Raw genomic sequence first — 20,117 nt, 5'->3', positions numbered from 1 at the left:
TCAGCTGGTTAAAATTTTGTCTTATAACTGATGGCATATCCTTAAGGTTTGGGGGGCAAGTTTATGAATTCAAGAATTTATCTGGAAAATTTCGTAAACAACTGTAGTCAAATTTTGGGTCCTTTGGCTCTGATTGACCATTCATCATATAAATATGTCAGACATACTTTACTGACTTAAAATTCCTCAAATTTTTACATACTCAGATTCTTGAATAAAGATTACACAAATATCTTTATTCTCATTGGCTTAACAACAACAAAAAATTCTAACAATAATTAGGACCAGGCCTAAAACTATATCATCACATATCATCGCTAAAAGGATCTGCATTTTGAAGAATAAAGACTATATGTATTTAACACTGCTTCCCACGTGGTTGATTTTTAGTTCCAAAACATGGCATTCCAAGCCCATCACAGTCTACCTCTTTCCTTGTTTTCCAAACTTACTTATTTTATATGACACTTTATTCTTTATTTTCTAGTAATTAAAATTGCTTATAGTTCCCAGAGTCTATTATGATATTTTACACTCCTTTTCCTTTATGTTATAAAATTTCCTCTTCCTTGGAATACCTATTCTGTTTCTGCTACAGAACTTTTACTCATCTTTCAAACTACACCTTAGAAATAAATTCCTCAAGTAAATTTTCTCTTGTTGCCTCAGGCAGGTAACTTTAAGATAGATCTCCTGGGTCCTACGTATTATTTGTAATACTTCAGTTCCACATTTAACAAACTATCTTAACATTTATATTTTGTGTTATAAAGCTCCTTTTCTAGATAATTAGACCATGAAAGGTAAGTACTCCTTTTATCCATACATGATCAAAATATTTCCTGCATAAATTATGTAAATAATAATTTATTGAATCAATAAGGAAATGTTTACTAACAATAAAAAATCATGTGTGACAAATTCACATACATATGAGTTGGAATAGGATATGTCATTGAAAAAATCTGCAAAACTCCCCAAACTCTGAAACTTCAGGAGCCCTAGAAGATTCCCTAGAACTGCTCAGAGAATCTTCTAGGACTCATAATCTCGCTAATAGACTTTTCCCCAGCTCAAGGCTTTTCTGTAATTCCTAACTAATGTTCTCTTGTAATAGAAATGCATACAGTTGACATTAAGGGTAAAATTTTCAGGGGGATACAGGAAATATTTTATGTTTTCTTTACCTGAATTGTCACAGATATTTTCCTTGCTATTTACATTTTTCAAGCAATTTACTGAATATAGTTTACATTCCTTAAAACAAAAATAGACTACTTTTAGTTGTAATTTTTCTTTTTAAAATATACATATAGGGCTTATGAAAAGGATGAATTAGCTTTTATTTAACCTCTATCCCTATGGAACTGATAAGTATACAAGTGATTGTAGTACAGTAAGAATCAAAACATTTGAGAAAGAGTTGTCTGCCCCACATATAAGTAGAAATCCTGCAGGGGGATTAAACTCATCCATAAACATGGGTGGGCTGATATGGCCTCATAATCAATCAATCAATATCATATCCTCAGAAATATACTAAAAGTTGTGGAAGATAAAAAATTAGCATCAAATTCGTTATAATCTATTTGGAAAGTCAGTATTTACTAACCTGAAACAAAAGTTTATATTAAAAAAGAACATAAAATTTCAGGGTATAAAGAAATAAAATTAAAGGGATCAGTAACAGAATAGATTGTTGTCCAACTATTTATTCTCCCTCATAACCGCTTTATAGATCCTCATTCATTATCAGGAGTTACTCAAGAGCTCCGTTGATAGAAATTATGTCCTACTTCATTTTGAACTTGACCATGAAGTACGCTTTGACCAATGGAATGTGAGTAAATGTGATATTTATTATATCAAAACCAAAACTTTAATATGATTGCATGGTCTGACTCAGTCTCTCTTTTATTTCGGTGTTATTTGTTCCAGGAAAGAATACCATGCCCCAGACAGAGGTTGCTTTATTCAGTCCCAGACTGAGAAAACATGTGGAGGAGAGCAGAGCAGGGCAACTGCCAACTTGTCCTTATTGTAACATGAGCAAAACATAAATGTTGTAAAGAACTGATATTTTGACACTGTTGTTATTCCAGGACTTATAAAGAAATTAATACTAGAGTCAGAGTGCTGTTGTAGTATTTATAAAACTAAAATAGGGTGCTACGGACTTTGAGCCAAGTGTCAGGCAGTGTGGACATCATTAATAAAGTTTAGATAAATGACAATCCAATGTTATTTCTGCCAGATTGTTTGGTAAAACTATTGCCTATTTTAAAATTAGGTAGTATACTTAATGAATTTGTGCCCACTACACTGGCTATTAGCTGTGTTTTGCATGATACCACAGAAAAGAGATGAGTTTAAGAAAAAATTAGGCTGTTGGCAATCAGAGATGAAACAAAGAATTCCCAAAATTCAGGACTTGCAGGTTTGAAAGATGCACTCAACTACAGTAGTCAAATATAAACTTTAGAAAAGGCCTGAGCCACAAAAGCCAATGAAGACAAAGTCTTAAGGAAAACACCAAATCAAGACACAGAGGGAGAGGTGATCATCAAACTCTTTGTTAAGACCTCTCACTGACTTATGAGCAGAGAAAAGAGACCAAATGTGTGGTCCCCAAAAAGCCTGGTAAGATCAAAATAGCTATCAAGACATCTAGACAAGAGATACATCTCAAAAAGAATTGTGGGTGTGACTGCTGGCACAAGGGGCTGACTGAAGTCAAAGAGCTAAATGCCAACAAGTTTTTGAAAGTTGTATCTCCAAAAGTGCCACCAGCTTGGTTTGAGACTAAAATACAAAACAAGCCTTAGGCTCTCAATTTTCTAATGGCAGAAACAGGAAGTTACTCAGCTTCTGCGGTGCTCAGATTCTCCCATGTGCCTTTTCGATGTGACTGAGGAGAGTGACGAAGAAAGAAGAGCCTCTAGGAGAGCAAAGTCTAAGTTACAAGAAACAAGGATTGGTGATCAGTAACCAACACAGGAGTGGGTTAAATTGGGGATTAATCAGGGAATATTCCCTAAATTCTGTGATGGCAGACCTTTACTACTGTGACACAGGAATTAATTGCCATGCAGCAGTGACTCTGAGGGTCTCTTCTTTTTCTCTATCTGAATATGTTTATTTGGTTAGAGTATCCCTGTTTCACCATAAAATATTGGGTGTGGATGAAGAATATGCTTGTATTATTTGTTCATTTGTTTCCAGATCAAAAGGAACTGCATTTGGACTTGATTGAGATCATGGGATGTAGGACTTTGCATTTTATGCCTTAATTAAATGCATTTGCTTTATTCCTAAGGGAAGTATTGAGTGCATTTTTTCATGCAGGAGGAAAGCCGATTATATGCCATCAAGAGTGCAGATTGGAATAATTGATGTTATTGTTTGAATATCTGCTCTCTCCCTTCTAAGGGTATTACATAGTCCTATCTCCCAGAAAGTGGAGTATAATTTCCTCCTCCAATGTAAGGCATGTGTAAGTGATTTGTTTTAGACAACGAAATGAGAGTAGACATTACACAAGACAACAGTTCACACCGAATCTTTAGGTACATCTATGTAATTTATTTCAAACTCTTCCTTAAGAACAACATATCCCAGATGTTGGTTAATCCTTCACAGTGTGTTCTGGAACTAGATGATGCATGGAGCTAATCTGAGTCCAGTCAAGTCCAGCCAAACTCAGCAGAGCTCAATTAATCCAAAACTGACCTATAACCTACATTCTGCCAACCCATAGAGTTAATTTTTCTGTAGTAAAAATGAATGTTTCCTATTGCAATAAAGAAAAGTAATCAGGAAAATCTTTATATTTACAGGTGGGATTTTACCATATTGTGGAGATTTGGCATCTGGATAACGAAAGGATGAAGCAAAATATTTTTGAAGTAAAGGTAAGTGCAATTGCAAAGGTGGGGAAACAAGAATAAAGTTGGCTTGTTTGAGAAAGAATAAAGAGGTAATTCTGATTACATAAAAACTGCATGATGAGGAATAGTAAGAAATGGACTAAAACTCTGAGCAAATTGTTAAGATTCACTATCTCTGGGGCTTTATGAATGGCACAGTGAATTAACACAGACAGCCTATGTTATGGTCACATGTTCCTAGCTTCTGTTGTCTTATGGCTTGTGTATATGTTTAGAATGTTTTCCTCTCAGAGTGCTCCTAATTGCACAAGATAGGATCTAGAAAAGCAAATATATTTTCCAGGTTCTCAATTTCATATTATGATTTGTTGGAAGATATTTAAATCTTAATTTATTAACGTAAAATCTTTTAAGCTTTCATTGACTCTGATTTCAAATCCTTAGGAACTGATCACAATATTAATCTGAATGTAGAAAAAAGTAATAAAATGGCACAATGCATCATTTCAGTTATCTCTATTGTTTAACTGGATTTTTACTGCCAAACACATGTAATTTATGTATAACAATAGTAGTAATAGTATCTTACTCAGTAAGAGAATAGCACTGTCAGTTACTGAGAAAGGTTATCTGAACTATGTGATCTAATGCCCTGTGGTTCAGAGGGGAGAGCTTTCAGCAACATTTCTTTCAATCTTAATGTCATCAGAGGCAACGTTTAGGAGACATGAGTTTATTTCAAAATGACAGGTGAGTCTTGTAGCAATTTTTCTTGTTCCCTTTCTGAAAAATGATGATTTTCAGTTTAATTCATTTTTTAAAAATCTTTGATGGATGGTAGGTGGTCTGCAATAGTGAAATATATGTCTGTTTTTATTTAACCTATGAACTCCCTGTGTTACTAGGTGATTGAACTCATCTTCCAAAAAAGTGGAATTTTATTTATCGTCATAAAGAAGAGTTTTAACATTAGCAGATACTAAAGGATTTGACAATGTGGTTCAATCCAGTAATCCAGTGACTTATTGATTCGATTTAGTTATTTTATATTTTAGTCCCGAGTGGCATCAGTTCCTTTAAGATGTTACTTTACAAAAAAATAAGCCATTCATATTTTATTTCTCTGTACACTGTAAATGAGATCAGCTTATTAGCAAGCCACATTTGAAAACCAATCTTACTACTTGAACATTAAATATCATATTTACATAATTATTCATTACAAGTAATTTTTAGAATGTTTATCTAGACATTGAAAGTTGAAAATATAACCTAATTGGTTAATTGACTTAGTACTATAATTTAAGATTTGCATTCCATAATAGCCCAACAGACAAAATGACATTAAAGTTTTCAGAAGACCTCCTACAGATGCCTGCCCCTGGCTCAAAACAGATATGTTTCTGGAAAATTAGCCATGTGACTAAGAGAATTCCTCTCTGCATCTCCCTAACACCTGTTTGCTCCTCTTCCCTTTGGCCTGGAAGGAAGTATATGGAACTCCAAGTATTATTATTTCTATTTAGTGTCTGGATACTTGTAAATTTTTAAGTTATAACCTCATTAAAACATATGTCAGATACTTCCATACTTTTCAAGTGCTATTTTTAGACCCTTTAAAGTTTATCCTTGGTTGTAGGATATATTATAGGCTCCATATAACCTCAAAGTTCTTTTAAATGTTTTCTTGGATCACTCTCCAGATGAAATCCACACCACAAATCTACATCCATTCCCTCTGATCTTATTTTGGTTCCTTGAACTTTTTACACATCACAGAGCTCCCAAGTGCTGGAACACTATTCCTCCACCCCTCTTTGCCCAGAAATGTCACCTGAGTCTTAATTTCTCAAGACTTAAATCATTTTTTCTATGTAATTTCTCAAGACTTAAATCATTTTTTCTATGAGACCTTCTCTGAAGTTTCAGACGAGCTTAGATGCCGCTGTTACATACTAGCTCAAAAAGAGTGTATGTTCCTTTCAAATATTTATATTTGAATCTTAATTTATGCATTTATCTTTAAGACTATAATATGGAATAGCATATTATGTTTACCAATTCCTTCTTATTTATTTAAATCTGGGAAGAATAGCATCCATAATTAATTCCTCTGAGAGTAGTTATCTAAGTTGGAGAAAAGGTGTCTATGGTTGAAAGGAAAAGAAAGCTAAATTCTAGAATTACAAAAACTGACATGACTCAGAAAAGAAAAGAAACGTGTAGAAAAGAAATGTGATTAACTCTCCCAAGTGTTTTAGAATTATGTAAATGTCTTACTCCACTTGAGGATGGTATTTTCATTGAATGCAAGCTCTTTATTAGCTCACTTTATTTGCCTATCTAGGCAGATATTTGGTAATTGCAATGTATAGGTCAAATAAAATCCTCAGTATGTTTTTCAGCATTTTCAGCAGGCTTCCTGTAAGTTAAATGAAAGTATCAAGTAAGAAACTGCAGTATCAGTTTTTTTCTCCCTAATTAGAACAGAACTTTTTTATTACCATTTTGAGTGTTGCTGTTTCATCTGTGATCCTGAAGTAGCTACTGCCTAATGACTCTGGTAGAGAAAAAAAGGTCATGGCTAACATTGTATTGGCATTTTGCCTTTGTCTAGTCACAGCAGGAGCCATTGCTCTATAGAATGTTTAAAGGAAATAAATCTGTGGCTTTTATGATGATTGAGAAACTGTACAATCCCTGGGTAGGGGGTTAATTAGAAATGAAAGGGCTTAAAATTTCTCTCAAAGCAGATCTCTTTGGGGAGGTCATTTTCAGAAAGCATCTCATTTATGCATCTCTGAAGTGCTTTTTAAAAAGCATATTCTTTTAAAAAAAATGGATAACCAGAGAAAAATCATGAGGATCAGAACTAGAAGGGATACGTCAATGAATAAGAAGTAATTGTAAAAATCCATTAGGAAACCTAGTAATTTCTGTCTGGTTAAATAGTGGTATTTGCATATATTTTACCATTGATATGATAAAATAATGCTAATTTTTTATAGCAGGCATTTTGTAATTGATTGTTTCAGTCATTTTTCTGTTTACGTTAGAGGACAGATGTTATTCTTACATTTGTATTTGTGATAAAATTGTGTTCAGAGTAAGAGGGAATTATATAAATTGTCTGCAGGGAAGAACCAGTTAATTTTGTCCTATTTACATCACAAAACATGGACAAGATATTGTAGAGACCATGAAAGAAAATCTGCTCTTTCATTGAATATTCAAATGACTATAGGGCCTTATACTAGCCACAGAGAAAAGAAAAAGAAAATATTAACTTACATAGGAAATATTTTTTACTTTCTGGTAGCTTACAGTCTAGTAGAAGATATGTAGAAGATTCAAATATTAGTATAAGGGCTTCCCTGGTGGAGCAGTGGTTGAGAGTCCGCCTGCTGATGCAGGGGACACGGGTTCGTGCCCCGGTCCGGGAAGATCCCACATGCCGCGGAGTGGCTGGGCCCGAGAGCCATGGCCACTGAGCCTGGGCGTCCGGAGCACAGGCTCCGCAACGGGAGAGACCACGACAGTGAGAGGTCCGCGTACCGCAAAAAAAAAAAAAAAAAAAAAAAAAAAAAAATTAGTATAAGATAGTGGGTGTCACTTGCCAGGTCCCCGAAAATGCCATCACCATGCTAACTTGTGGATAAAGTAAAGCCAAGTTTATTACTTCAGTAGGGGGAGCCCCTGTGTTGAGTCTTAGTAGGGTCTCAGAAGGGAGACATCAATGGCAATATATTCAGAAAGATTTGGAGATATCAGTTTTCTCCTTTTTCTTTGAGCATTTACTTTAGAAAATTTGCAATTTTAAGTACTTTCTCCTCTCTTTGAAATGTATATAAATCCTTTGAAAGCTAGATTGGTATTTTATTAGTTTATGACCTAGGAATGTCTTTCTCAAGGACTTAGAGACTATTTCTTTGAAATGTAATCATCAAGAGAGATAGCACCCCTTACTCCCAGTCTCTGTGGGAGGGTAGGAGCCTATTTCTGTGGGCACTTTGCTCCAAGGTGCAAAACTACTTCCTATTATCATAAAGATACGTGAAGTTTGTTTTTCCTCTGGATAATGCCAATTAACTCACACAGACCGACAGCCCCATAATAAGGTAAAGTTAAGATGAACTATGTGTGATAAATGGTGCTGTTAAGTCCTCTGACTTGACGACTAGTTATCAGTTACCTCGAAAACATGTAACGGGTCGTATCTGCATGACTGTGTAAAAGAGTGAGATTTATTTTTGTTTTTGAAATATCTTAGCAGATTGCTTGTAATGCACATCACACTCTGGTTTAATTAATGTTTATTCAATAATGAAAGTGTTCTCTTTCTCTACTACCTTTGTGGAAAGAATTTCTGGGTTGGGAGACTTTGTTTTTGATTCTATTTCCCCAAATTTCCATCACAGGGGACCTGTTTGGGACTGGACAAAGTTTGTGCTGTAATAGTTTAGGACTGGTGGGCACAGTGAGAGAAGGGTTTGAAGTGAGTCTTGAAGAGTAAAGATTTGTTTATTCAGCTAAATCGAGCTTTATTATTCTGAGAAGGAGCTATGGGTAAGTAGACTACTCTATTGTTCAGATAACCAGGTATTCGGTAAGTTCCTAAAACAATGAATGAAGTTATTATAACTTCATCTCCCTGGGTAAAAATTTTCTGGAGTATTAAATTTATGTTAATTGCAGGCTATAAAATATTAAATTTGTGTTAGTGTACACAACAAGCTGTGGGTCTGTAAGTGGTTTCAATTCTCATGTGGAAAATTGCCAATTTTCAAATGATATAAGCCAACAGTTGTTGGTGTTCAGGGTAAAGAGGCTTCATATTTCAGTTGTGATAAGAGAAAGCATGTTCATAACTCCATTGGAATTCATGACTGTCTTTGAAGACAAGAAAGAATTTCAGTAAAAAGGCATGAGTAGGAAAGATGTTCTAGCTAGGATTGATTCAACAGCATATGAGGCTGTAATCTTGAGGAAAGGAAGGGAATCTGAATATGTAGCTCCACTGATAAATAGCCAGAGATGAGGCCGAAAGAAAAATAGAGGAGAGATTCTAAGGAATTTTGAGTGTTGACCCTTAGGACTTTGGTTTTTACTTGGTAGGAACTGGGGAAAGAAAATCAAATCGACAACTGATTTAATAAAGACATGTTGATTCAGTGATAGGGCTAGAGAAAATATATCAGCTAGAATGTTTTAGGAGCAGGATATATTATTATTGATTTTAATTATTCAGTATTAAAAGATGTCTGGAGCAAGTGGTTCAAGAGTTATATAACTCAGCTTCTCAACCATGCCTGGATTCTAGGTCATCTTCATACTGTTCTCTTATTCACAAGAAGGTGGTCCTATAGATCCAGCATCACATACTTATGTGACCAGGTCCAATCCGGGATATAAAAAGGTGGCTTTCTGTCTGCTCATCACTTTTTTTCTTTCTTTTTAATAAGGAAGGCATACCTTTCCAGAAATCCTCCAGAAGACTTTACTTTAGATCAGAGAGTGGACAAGATTAGGACACAACCTCACACTCTTGTTGCAAGGGAGGGAATACGAAAGTAAGTGGAAAGGAAAAATTATTCCCCTATAGTTATCAATTTATATTATATAAAGCTTCAAAAATGAAAAAAAAAATCTATTTTGTCTCGACAACTGACAGATTGAATTGATAGACAACTTAATGGTACAGTCAAGATAAGATAGAAACAAATGATAATGATTACATAAAATGTCAGAGGGCTTGTGATAATAGGTTAACAACTTAGAAAACAATCAAAGTATACTCGAGTCTCACGTTATATTATAGCGTAAATACCAGAAGATTAAAGTAATTAATTGCAAAAAATGAAGCTATAAACTAGACATGAGTATATATTTTTGATTTTGAGATCAGATTATATCAAAGCATAAAAGTGATATCACAGAGGAAAAGAGAGATCACAAAGAAAAAAATATATAGTATAAGCTACACGACCAAAATAAAGCATCAGAAAAAAAATTGTAGAAGAAAATGCTTTTAAAATATTTGTCATTTACTTTATGAATGCTTATATATGACTACTAATTTAAAAAGCTTTTGCAGAATGATTCTTAAAACACGTATAAATGACCCCTAAATGGATAAAAAGCAGAAAGAGAAAAAATATAAAGAAAATATTATGAAAAGAAACTTACTACGAATCAAGAATTGCATATTTGAGCACAATAACATTTCATACCATAAGTCAAAGAAGAATAAAAATTAGTATATAAGAGATGTTAAGAATGTTGGAAAATTGGTCTTTCACATCTCAGTCGATGAAGCAAAGAATGATAACATGCCTCACTTCTAGAAGATGATTTGGTAATATATATCAAAATATTAAAATGTGTTTTTTACTTAGTATTATAGCCCATAGATATTGAGTAATACTATGGTGAAAGTACTATATATATTTTATATATAGTAACCTGCGTCACGCCTATGGAGTACGAATCATTTTTAATCTCTTTTACAGATAAGAAAACTGCAGCACTGTGGGGTGAGATAAACTCAGGGACACAGCTGATAAGTCTTGGGACCAGATTTCAAAACTATGGTGTCTGTCTCAACAGGTCACACACATAAATATCATGTTACCTTGCTTCTCTACTTTAAATAATCTTACTTAAAGAAATAGAGGAATTATAAAGATGTATGTTAAAGATATTTGCATAAAGAATTTTTAAAGTAGTTAAAACTTTCATATGAAGTAAGTATCCAAACAGGAGAATTTTGCTTAAAAAGTTTACATTTCTTAAAATTGGCAGTGATTATTTTTTGCTTCTGCTTATTTTTTGCGATTAAACACACTCATATTCTTTACTTTAGAGATTTTAGGTAAATGACAAAATGCGTGCTCTGAAAATGTCTGATCTGTAGTCATTTTTTGTTTGTTTTTAATTTGAACAACAGTTTGACAAATTCTTGACATCTATCTAGAGAATCTAGAGAAGCATGGATTTCTGGGGCAGAGGAAGTAAGCTTCAGGTAGCATTGAGTGTTCAAATTGTAGGATTGCTTGCTGAATGTCTTACTTTTCACCTTCCTCCTATCTCCCCTAGAGAGACAAAATATTCAACTGCAAACTTCTATTTCTGTGTTGTTTTCTATTCAGAAAGTATGTTGCCATTTAGTCATTTCAGATAGGGATCATGGACTGAGCCTGTTTTGCTGCCTAGTCTCTGCATTAACTTAACCTCCTCTTAGACAACAGATAGATGATAGATAGATAGATAGCCCAAGCAGCTGGAGATGGCTGTAGCAATGGAGGGTCCAGGCCCTTGAGGCGATAGAGGAGGCAAGATGGCTTTTATCCAGCACCAGATTTCTGAGACAGGGAAGCTGAGGACATAGCAGGAGTGTTTGAAATAGTCTGGACCAGCCAGAGGATACAGGCTCTGAGGATGAGCTGGAGGAGAGCAGTCGGTTAAATGAAAGCATGGACCCAGGGGGAGTTGGACCTTATGCCCTTGGCATGGAGCATTGTGAGAAACTTGAAATCTCAGAAACTACTGTGAACAGAGGGCCAGAAAAAGTCAGGCTAGAATGTTTCAAGCTACTTTGGGTACTTGGTAAAGGGGTCTGTGGAGAGATTTTACAAGTAAGAAAAGTAACAGGAGCAAAAACTCAGAAAATATTTGCCATGAAGGTGCTTAAAAAGACAATGATAATAAAAAGTGCTAAAGACACAACTCATATAAAAAGTAGGATGGAATATTCTGGAGAAAGTAAAGTATCTTTCCTTGTGGATTTAATTTATGCTTTTCAGACCGATGGAAAATTCTACTTCATCCTTGAGTATCTCAGCAGAGGAGAATTACTTATGCAGTTAGAAAGAGAGGAAATATTTATGGAAGACACAACCTGCTTTTACTGGCAGAAATCTCCATGGCTTTGGGACATTTACATCAAAGGGGGATTATCTACATATACCTGATGTCGGAGAAAGTCATGCTTAATCACCAAGTTCATGGAAACTAACAGATTTTGGACTATTCAAAGAATCTATTCATGATGCAACAGTCACACACATATTTTGTGAAACAACAGAATACATGGACCCTGAAATCTTGATGAAAAGTGGCCACAGTAGTGCTGGGGATTAGTGTAGCTGGGGAGCTTTGATACAGGACATGTTGACTGGAGTACCCTCTTCATTGGGGAGAAGAGAAAGAAAACAATTGATGAAATCCTCAAGGGGAGAAGAGAAAGAAAACAATTGATGAAATCCTCAAGTGTAAACTCAATTTGCCTCCCTACCTCACAGAAGAAGCCAGCGATCTGCTTAAAAAGCTGCTGAAAAGAAATGCTGCTTCTCATCTTGGAGCTGGTCCTGGGGACATTGGAGAAGTTCCAGCTCATCCATTCTTCAGATATATTAACTTGGAAGAACTGCTAACTGGGAAGGGAGAGCCCCCTCTTTAAACCTCTTTTGCAACCTAAAGAGGATGTGAGTCTGTTTGATTTGAAGTTTACACATCAAACATCTATCTACCTGTTGACAGCTCAGATGACTCAGCTCTCAGCAAAATTGCCAACCAGGTCTTTTTGGGTTCTGCATATGTGACTCCATCTGTACTTGAAAACGTGAAAGAAAATTTTCCTTTGAACCAAAACTCTGGGCAACTTGAAGATGTATTGGCAGCCCATGAACACCTGTCAGCCAGGTCAAATTTTCTCCTGGACATTTCCAGGGAAGAGTTGCTTCAGCCAGCATGGCAAATCTTCAGACACCTGTGCCATATATGGTGGAAACAAGTGTCAGGAATAGACCAGGTGGATGTGACCATGACTGGGGAAACTTCAGCGCCATTTCCATTCTGAGCTCCACACTCCTGGCCATACAAAATCAAGCTCTTCCCATGATCTCCAAACAACAAGAGCACCTGCGTATGAATCTGTGACAAAGCAATGCTTTTTAAGAATTTAAGGCAGAAAGGTGGGGAGGGAATGGGTGAGTATCCTTCAAGGTGAAAAAAGAAGACTCTACATAACAGTCTTGAATAGTCAGTGTCATTCCATAAAACACTTTGGACAGAGGAAAAATAAACATGGATTTTCAAAAATCAATCAGTGGTGCAAGGAACTAAAGTGAAGTCGAATTTTGAAACTCTTAGGCACTAGGCACATCAATTAATTGATTCCTAGCGACATCTTCTCAAACTTATCAAGGATTTTCATGTTGATGGCTTGAAGCTGATGGTATTAAGGGTAAGGTATTGCTTCTGAATCACTGTTGAGTTCTGATTGTATTGAAAAAGAGTTATCCTTTCATTAGGCAAAGTATGAAGTTGTCTGTAATACTTGCAGCTAAGGATAAATTAGCATGAAACTTGGTCAAACTTTCTCCAGCAATATGGAATCAAAGACGAAAGAAACTTATCAATTGATGTTTTATGTGCAAACAACCTAAAAGTTGCAAGTTATGTTTTATTCAGGTAACTTACTGAGCCCAGGAGACAGCCTCTCAGTTTCTAGGTGGTGATGAAGACCCCTAATTTCTTCCTCATGAGTATTTTAAATAAAAAATAAAAATCATATTTAATCATATAAAAAGAGAAAGTAAAAGAAAATTTATGGGCTTGTTTTTTAAAATGATGTTTTTAAGAGTATTTAATGCTATGAGAAATGTTCGTGGTATTTAAGCTTTAAAAACAATGTAAAACCTGTGTATTTAATGTTTCCCATTTAATACAATTTAATGTATATATGCATATATAAACATTGTGTATTTGGAAATTTTCTTACACTAAAATCTAATTTGTAGAAACAAATTTGTTAACTCATTTGGTTTTGTTAAGGAGCTGACCTGCCAGGTAACGGAAACACAGAAATACAGGAATGAATAAATGAATGAATGAATGAATAAATAAACAAAAAATAAATAAGAGAATGAATAATTAAATAAATCAAGAGATTTTAAGCATACCTGTTTTAAAACTAGGCTAGGGTAATAATTAAAAGCATAGGTAATTCTTATTATTTTCAAGTAAAAACAATTAGCCACTTGGATTTCTGTCATTCTTTTCAGCACATCTATGTGATGGGTTTTGGGGTATGTGGGAGAGCCTGTATCACCTTAAATACTGGCAGTGAATTCTGACTCTTCATTTTCTAAGCAGTAGTATGCTGGTAAATGTTTAAAAATAAACTCCGTGAAAAATAAATGAATGAATGAATGCATGCCTGCACTGATTTGTAGCACTTGTCAATTTCCATGGTATAAATACTCCAATGACCGCTTTTCAAACTACCAATGTATCGGAAAGAGCTGTGAATAATTGGTCCTAGGAAGTGGTAGGAGCCTGTTTCATACTCCATTTTTTCTGAGGCATGGTTCTGTGGACATGGTTCCTAGAGCATCTATTCCTTGCATGCTGGTGTAACAAGTTCTGTTCTCTCTATGCTTGCTCAGGACCCATATATTAGGTCTCACCTGTGTCTGTTTGAAGCTCTAGAACAGGGGTTGGCAAACTTTTTCTTAAAGGGACAGACAATAAATATTTTTAGACTTGTGGGCATTTGGTCTCTATTGCAACAAACTCAACTCATCTATTGAAGCTCAAAAACAGCCTTAGACAATATATAAAATGACGGACATGTCTGTGTTGCAATAAACCTTTCTCTTATAAAAACAGGCAGCAGGGCTCTAGACCTTACTTTGATGTTCCTGCCCATGAACTCCTGACTCTCTGCTGCACGCTGCATCCAGCTCTGCGCCTCAGGCTATGATACTGAGCCTCCCTGCAGGACTGCTGTGAATAGTATCACATCCATGTACACAGTTGTACCGTATAGCCACAGTCCCTGTGCTTTCATCCCCAGCTCAACTTGCTAACACCAAACCAAGAGATGGAAGGACAGAAATAACAATTTTGGTCACTTACTTTCCTTCTATTTTCTTCAATTTTTTCTTCTCTTAATTCACACTAAAAGGGAAAGGCATTGTTTTTGCCATGTCGCGTACTCCGTTACTGAAGAACAAACATCACTTAGCCAAATGGGCTGGTGTAGGCTTCACTCCACGTTGGAATTCTCTGCTCTGAATCCTTCAGACTGGCTCCTTAGGAATGTGAAATATCTCTTTTTTCATCTAAACCTGGATTTCAAACCTACTGCCTTGCTAAAGCAGTCAACTACCCTACATGTTCTGGATAATATCCTCGTGATTCAGAATATGATGTAAAAGGGAAATTAAGGTGCATTTCAATCATTTCTATTATATGGATGTATTAATAGTGGACAAAAATCAAGATAACAACAATAATTTGTGAGTATTAAGTAACTTTTTAAAATTACACAAAATTATTTTAAATCAGAATAATAAAAATCTTAAAATATTTCAAAATGAGGACACTGTGGAGAGCTTATAGAAATATTCTACAAGTTGCAAAATATTATTTTCATAAGGATTAAGTGGAAATTTAGACAATAGACTATTTGGCAAATGAGGAAGGGAACAGTCTGGTACAGCAAATGTAATAGACTCCCATGCCAAAGTTTGCCTAAGCGTTTCAGCTGCAGACAACGGGGAATAGCTGTGTAATAGGAATGTCATGCCAGATGTTCCAATTTCCCTGAACCTAAACTAATCACTGCTGTTGCTTTGGTCTATGAGAAAAAAAAAAAAAAAATTTCATTTGAAAGCATTAGGATTTGTGTTACATAAAATACCAGTTCTTTCTAATTCTTAGTCCTATCACCAAAAGTCAGAAGAGATTAGAAATATGCCATTTGAATTTTTACAGTTAAATTTTATTTTATACAATTAGACCAATGCATTTCTCCATTTTATGGGACTTGATATCCACATTTGAAATGGACTCCAAGGGGTATTGAAGAGGATAAAGATGTGGAAGAAAATCTCCCAGGGCTTCCCTGGTGGCGCAGTGGTTGAGAGTCCGCCTGCCAATGCAGGGGACACGGGTTTGTGCCCACGTCCGGGAAGATCCCACGTGCCGCAGAGCGGCTGGGCCCGTGAGCCATGGCCGCTGAGCCTGTGTGTCCGGAGCCTGTGCTCTGCACCACAACAGTGAGAGGCCCGCGTACCAAAAAAAAAAAAAGAAAAGAAAATCTCCCAAATAGACTTCTGCAGCTTAATTTTATATTGAAGGACTTCCAGAATCTAGTTTTATTTGTCTGTGTTTTAGTTGCAAAGTGACATTATATTTTGTCCGTGTGGAACACATTTTAAAACAATATTCTTCTTTAATACTGTAAGAGATACATAGTGTTGCATGCCTCATTGATATATGAACGTGATTAAGGAAATGAAATTGCCCATGCCTAAATAATTCTTTAAAAGTGTGCCGTTAGAAAAATCAGAGCATGACAAGTTGTAATTATTAACTTTTATAAAATATCACTATATTTAGAAAAATAAATATACTGTGGTGCAATAGCCATTAGTTTCACAGACAAGAAAGTAAAGCTAATGCTAATAAAATATATGCTTACAATTTTTTTAACTATTTTCTTAATTACCTTTATTAATGACAAGTTTGGATTAGTACAACTAATCTTTTTACTTCAAATGATTTTTTTTGATTCATGTTTTTTTTAAGGCTGAAGTGGCTTCCTTTGAAATATCAAAGTCAATAAATAATGTCACCACTTATTAACAACAAATTAAATGAAAGAAGAAATAGATAAATGCAACATTAAAAATTCAAAGATGTCACACAGCTCATCTATGCACATTTTCTCGACTTATAGTTAAGAAAACTCAGACATTTATCTGCTCTCAACTGACAAAAACTAACAAAAATAGATACAGTTCATGAGTTTAGAATACACAGATGAGGGAGCTGAGGCGTAGAAGAAAGAAAACGTTGAATGTCAGGGGTAATATAAAGCCGGGAATACTTATCAACTCACTTTAGTCAAACAGAAGTTAGAATGGTGGTTGCCAGGGCTGAGGGGCGGTAGAAACAGGGGGATGATGGTTAAAGAATACAAACTTTCAGTTATGAGGTGAATAAGATATAGCATGGTGACTATAGTTAATAATACTGTATTCTATGCTCAAAAGTTGCTGTGACAGTAGACCTTTAATGTTCCATTGTAACAACAACAACAACGAAATGGTAATTATGTGTGGTGAAGAACCTGTTAATTAACCTCATTGTAGTAAACATTTTGCAATATATAAGTGTATCAAATCATCACCTTGTATGCCTTACTTATACAATGTTATATGTCAATTATATCTTAATAAAGCTGACAGGGTGGTGAGAGCAAGCTAACGGGATAGAGGTTTCAAGTTTATCTCAGTAAGTTCTTGGTGGCAAAATCAAAAGAGAAAATATGTTTTATATTGAGATTCTTAATTGTTTAAGCTAAAAAGAAACCACTTGTATAGGGGGAGTAAAATTCATTTATTTGCATGCTTGTTTGTTTTTTTCATACTAATATCTGAATGTAATGCCTCTAAGGAGTTTCTTATGATGTAGAGACATAGGTCCTCAAAATACCCTAGTGACATCTAATTACCTCTTTTTATTACTTTCCTCAATGAAAGACAGATTTCCAAGGGACCAAATCACTTATCAGCACTCTAATTGTCTGATTTGATTTGAGTAAAATTAAGACTACCTGGAGAAGTGGTTATTTGATAAAAACCACACAGCTATTTCAGGACTAACCCAGATCCCTGGAGTTATAAGTAATAATATCTCCAATATTAAATTTTATATATAATTGGTAATCTCCTGGACAACTGAGTGTATTCAATCTGGTTTCTCTCTCATTTTTCTTTATACATTTATTTTTCAACATAGTCTTTGATAGATTTTTCACTTTCAAATGTTTATTGTTTGTTATTCTCCAAAAACTGCTTATAGATTTCCCAAACTACAAGTGAGGAAATAAGATGCTATCTGAAAAATAATTTGACTGACTATTCAATTCCGTCAAATAACTGCATATAGACAAAGCTTGAAAAGAATCCATTTGCAGAAAATAAGTGTACAAGTTCTTTGCAAGTTCACACATGGCTCAAACACACCTTGGTTGTAATTTTACAACCTCACTTAATCATGCTTTTGGGTAGAGATTATTTCTTTTGTAACCTTTTGTGATTTACAGTATTTCAAATAATGTGTAACACATAATACACATTTAATGGATTTTTAAATTTTTTTTTTTTTTTTGGCTGTGCCCCATGGAATGTGGAACTTCCCTGACCAGGGATTGAACCCATGCCCCCTACTTTGGGAGCGTGGAGTCTTAACAACTGGACCATGAGGGAAGTCCAGTTAATGGATTTTATATGAACATATAAGGGATAAATCAGTCTTAATTGCTCTGTTTTACCCTGTCTATAATTTGATTCATCAATTAGTTAATTATTAATAAGCCATTCATATAAGATTTCAGCAATGAGAATAATAAGTTTTCTCAATAGGTATGTTTTTATCGGTGAAGATGATTTCAGGTATAAGTTACCAAAAAAGAAGAACAACAACAACAAAAAATTGGATAAAAAAGTAAAAATATTTATTATTTCAAGTAGCTAGAATAGTCCAGGAAAGGGCGGCTTTTCTATTGGTTAATTTACTGGATCAATGATATCATTAAAGACCTGAGGGCTTCCCTGGTGGCGCAGTGGTTGAGAGTCCGTCTGCCGATGCAAGGGACACGGGTTCGTGCCCCGGTCCGGGAAGATCCCACATGTCACGGAGTGGCTAGGCTCGTGAGCCATGGCCGCGTCCGGAGCCTGTGCTCCGCAGCGGGAGAGGCCACAACAGTGAGAGGCCCGCGTATCGCAAAAAAAAACAAAAAAGCAAAAAAAAAAAAAAACAAACAAAAAAGACCTGAGTCCATTTCCTCTTTCTGCTCTGTTATTCTTTGTGTATTTCTGGAATACCTCATGGATACAAGAGGGCTGCACACCTGCAGGCAGTGCATTCTAATACTTAGAATACCATGGCATGTACAATACTGGCTGAATCAAAGAATAGTAAGATGACAACCTTTTTGCTGGGAAAATTATTAAAAGAGTTGGTTGCATACTTACATTGTATTGAGTTAGGAAGTTATTTTAATTTTCATAGAATGATAAGCATGAGAACAATTGATTATGTTTATTGTAACAGAACAACATGCCTTTTGAAATGAATCCATGGTTCTAATGCTAATTTTCTATAAGCACTTGGTTTGGAATTGCCTAAAATTTATATTTGAGTGTTTCCAAAAAAATTAGAAAAAAATGCTCAATTTTTTACCGAGTTGCAGGTTTATAGGTTATGGAGACCAATTTCTAGCTTTCCTTAATTAAGCGCATTAATGTTATTTTCCTATCAACTTTTCACAATAATGTATGGTCTTAAAGGAAAAACTTTAATAAATGAGAAAGAAAGAGAGAAAGAGAAAGAAAGAAAGAAAGAAAGAAAGAAAGAAAGAAAGAAAGAAAGAAAGAAAGAAAGAAGAAAGAAAGAAAGAAAGAGAAAGAAAGAAAGAAAGAAAGAAAGAAAGAAAGAAAGAAAGAAAGAAAGAAAGAAGAAAGAAAGAAAGAAAGAGAAAGAAAGAAAGAAAGAAAGAAAGAAGAAAGAAAGAAAGAAAGAGAAAGAAAGAAAGAAAGAAAGAAAGAAAGAAAGAAAGAAAGAAAGAAAGAAGAAAGAAAGAAAGAAAGAGAAAGAAAGAAAGAAAGAAAGAAAGAAAGAAAGAAAGAAAGAAAAGAAGGAGGTGAGAAAGAGAGAAAGAAACAAAGATAGAGGGAGGGAGGAAGTGAGTCAGAAAGGAAGGGGGCAGGGCACAACCATTAAAAGAATAGCACACCCATTAAGAAAAACAGGATACCACAAAAACTGGTTAGAACCTACTAGGCCCAAGATGGCAGAAGATTTGACTTCCAGGAGAACTTAAGCCTCATTATATGCTCATTGTAATATATTAGCATGCTAAATGACACACCCACAAGTGCCATGGAAGTTCAGAGGCCATCCATAAAAGGCCAAAGTGTAGATGGTGCCCCAACTCCTAGAAATTCCCACCCCTTCTCCAAGACAGAATATTCCTCCCCCTTGTTAGCCTATGAAATTAGCCAGCCCATAAAAACTAACCATCCCCACACCTCCGGTCCTACTCCTGCCTTTTGAGACTGTCTGCATTCTGTGTATGGAATGTGTATCTCCCAGGGTTGCTCTCATTTTCCTGGAGGAACCCATGCCCTGTGGGCTCTCTCCCCCGCTGAGATG

At 35.2% G+C, this 20,117-nt stretch overlaps 1 pseudogene; it reads left to right on the top strand.

Annotated features, from left to right (window-relative positions):
• The first annotated feature begins 11,207 nt into the window (after positions 1-11,207).
• LOC115864261 (ribosomal protein S6 kinase beta-1-like) lies at positions 11,208-12,824 on the top strand (annotated as a pseudogene).
• Positions 12,825-20,117: the final 7,293 nt, after the last annotated feature.

This window comes from Globicephala melas, chromosome 4 (genome assembly GCF_963455315.2).
Source record: "Globicephala melas chromosome 4, mGloMel1.2, whole genome shotgun sequence".
NCBI lineage: Eukaryota > Metazoa > Chordata > Mammalia > Artiodactyla > Delphinidae > Globicephala > Globicephala melas.
Note: the sequence above shows the minus strand (reverse complement) of the source record. Positions and strands in the feature narration are given on the sequence as shown.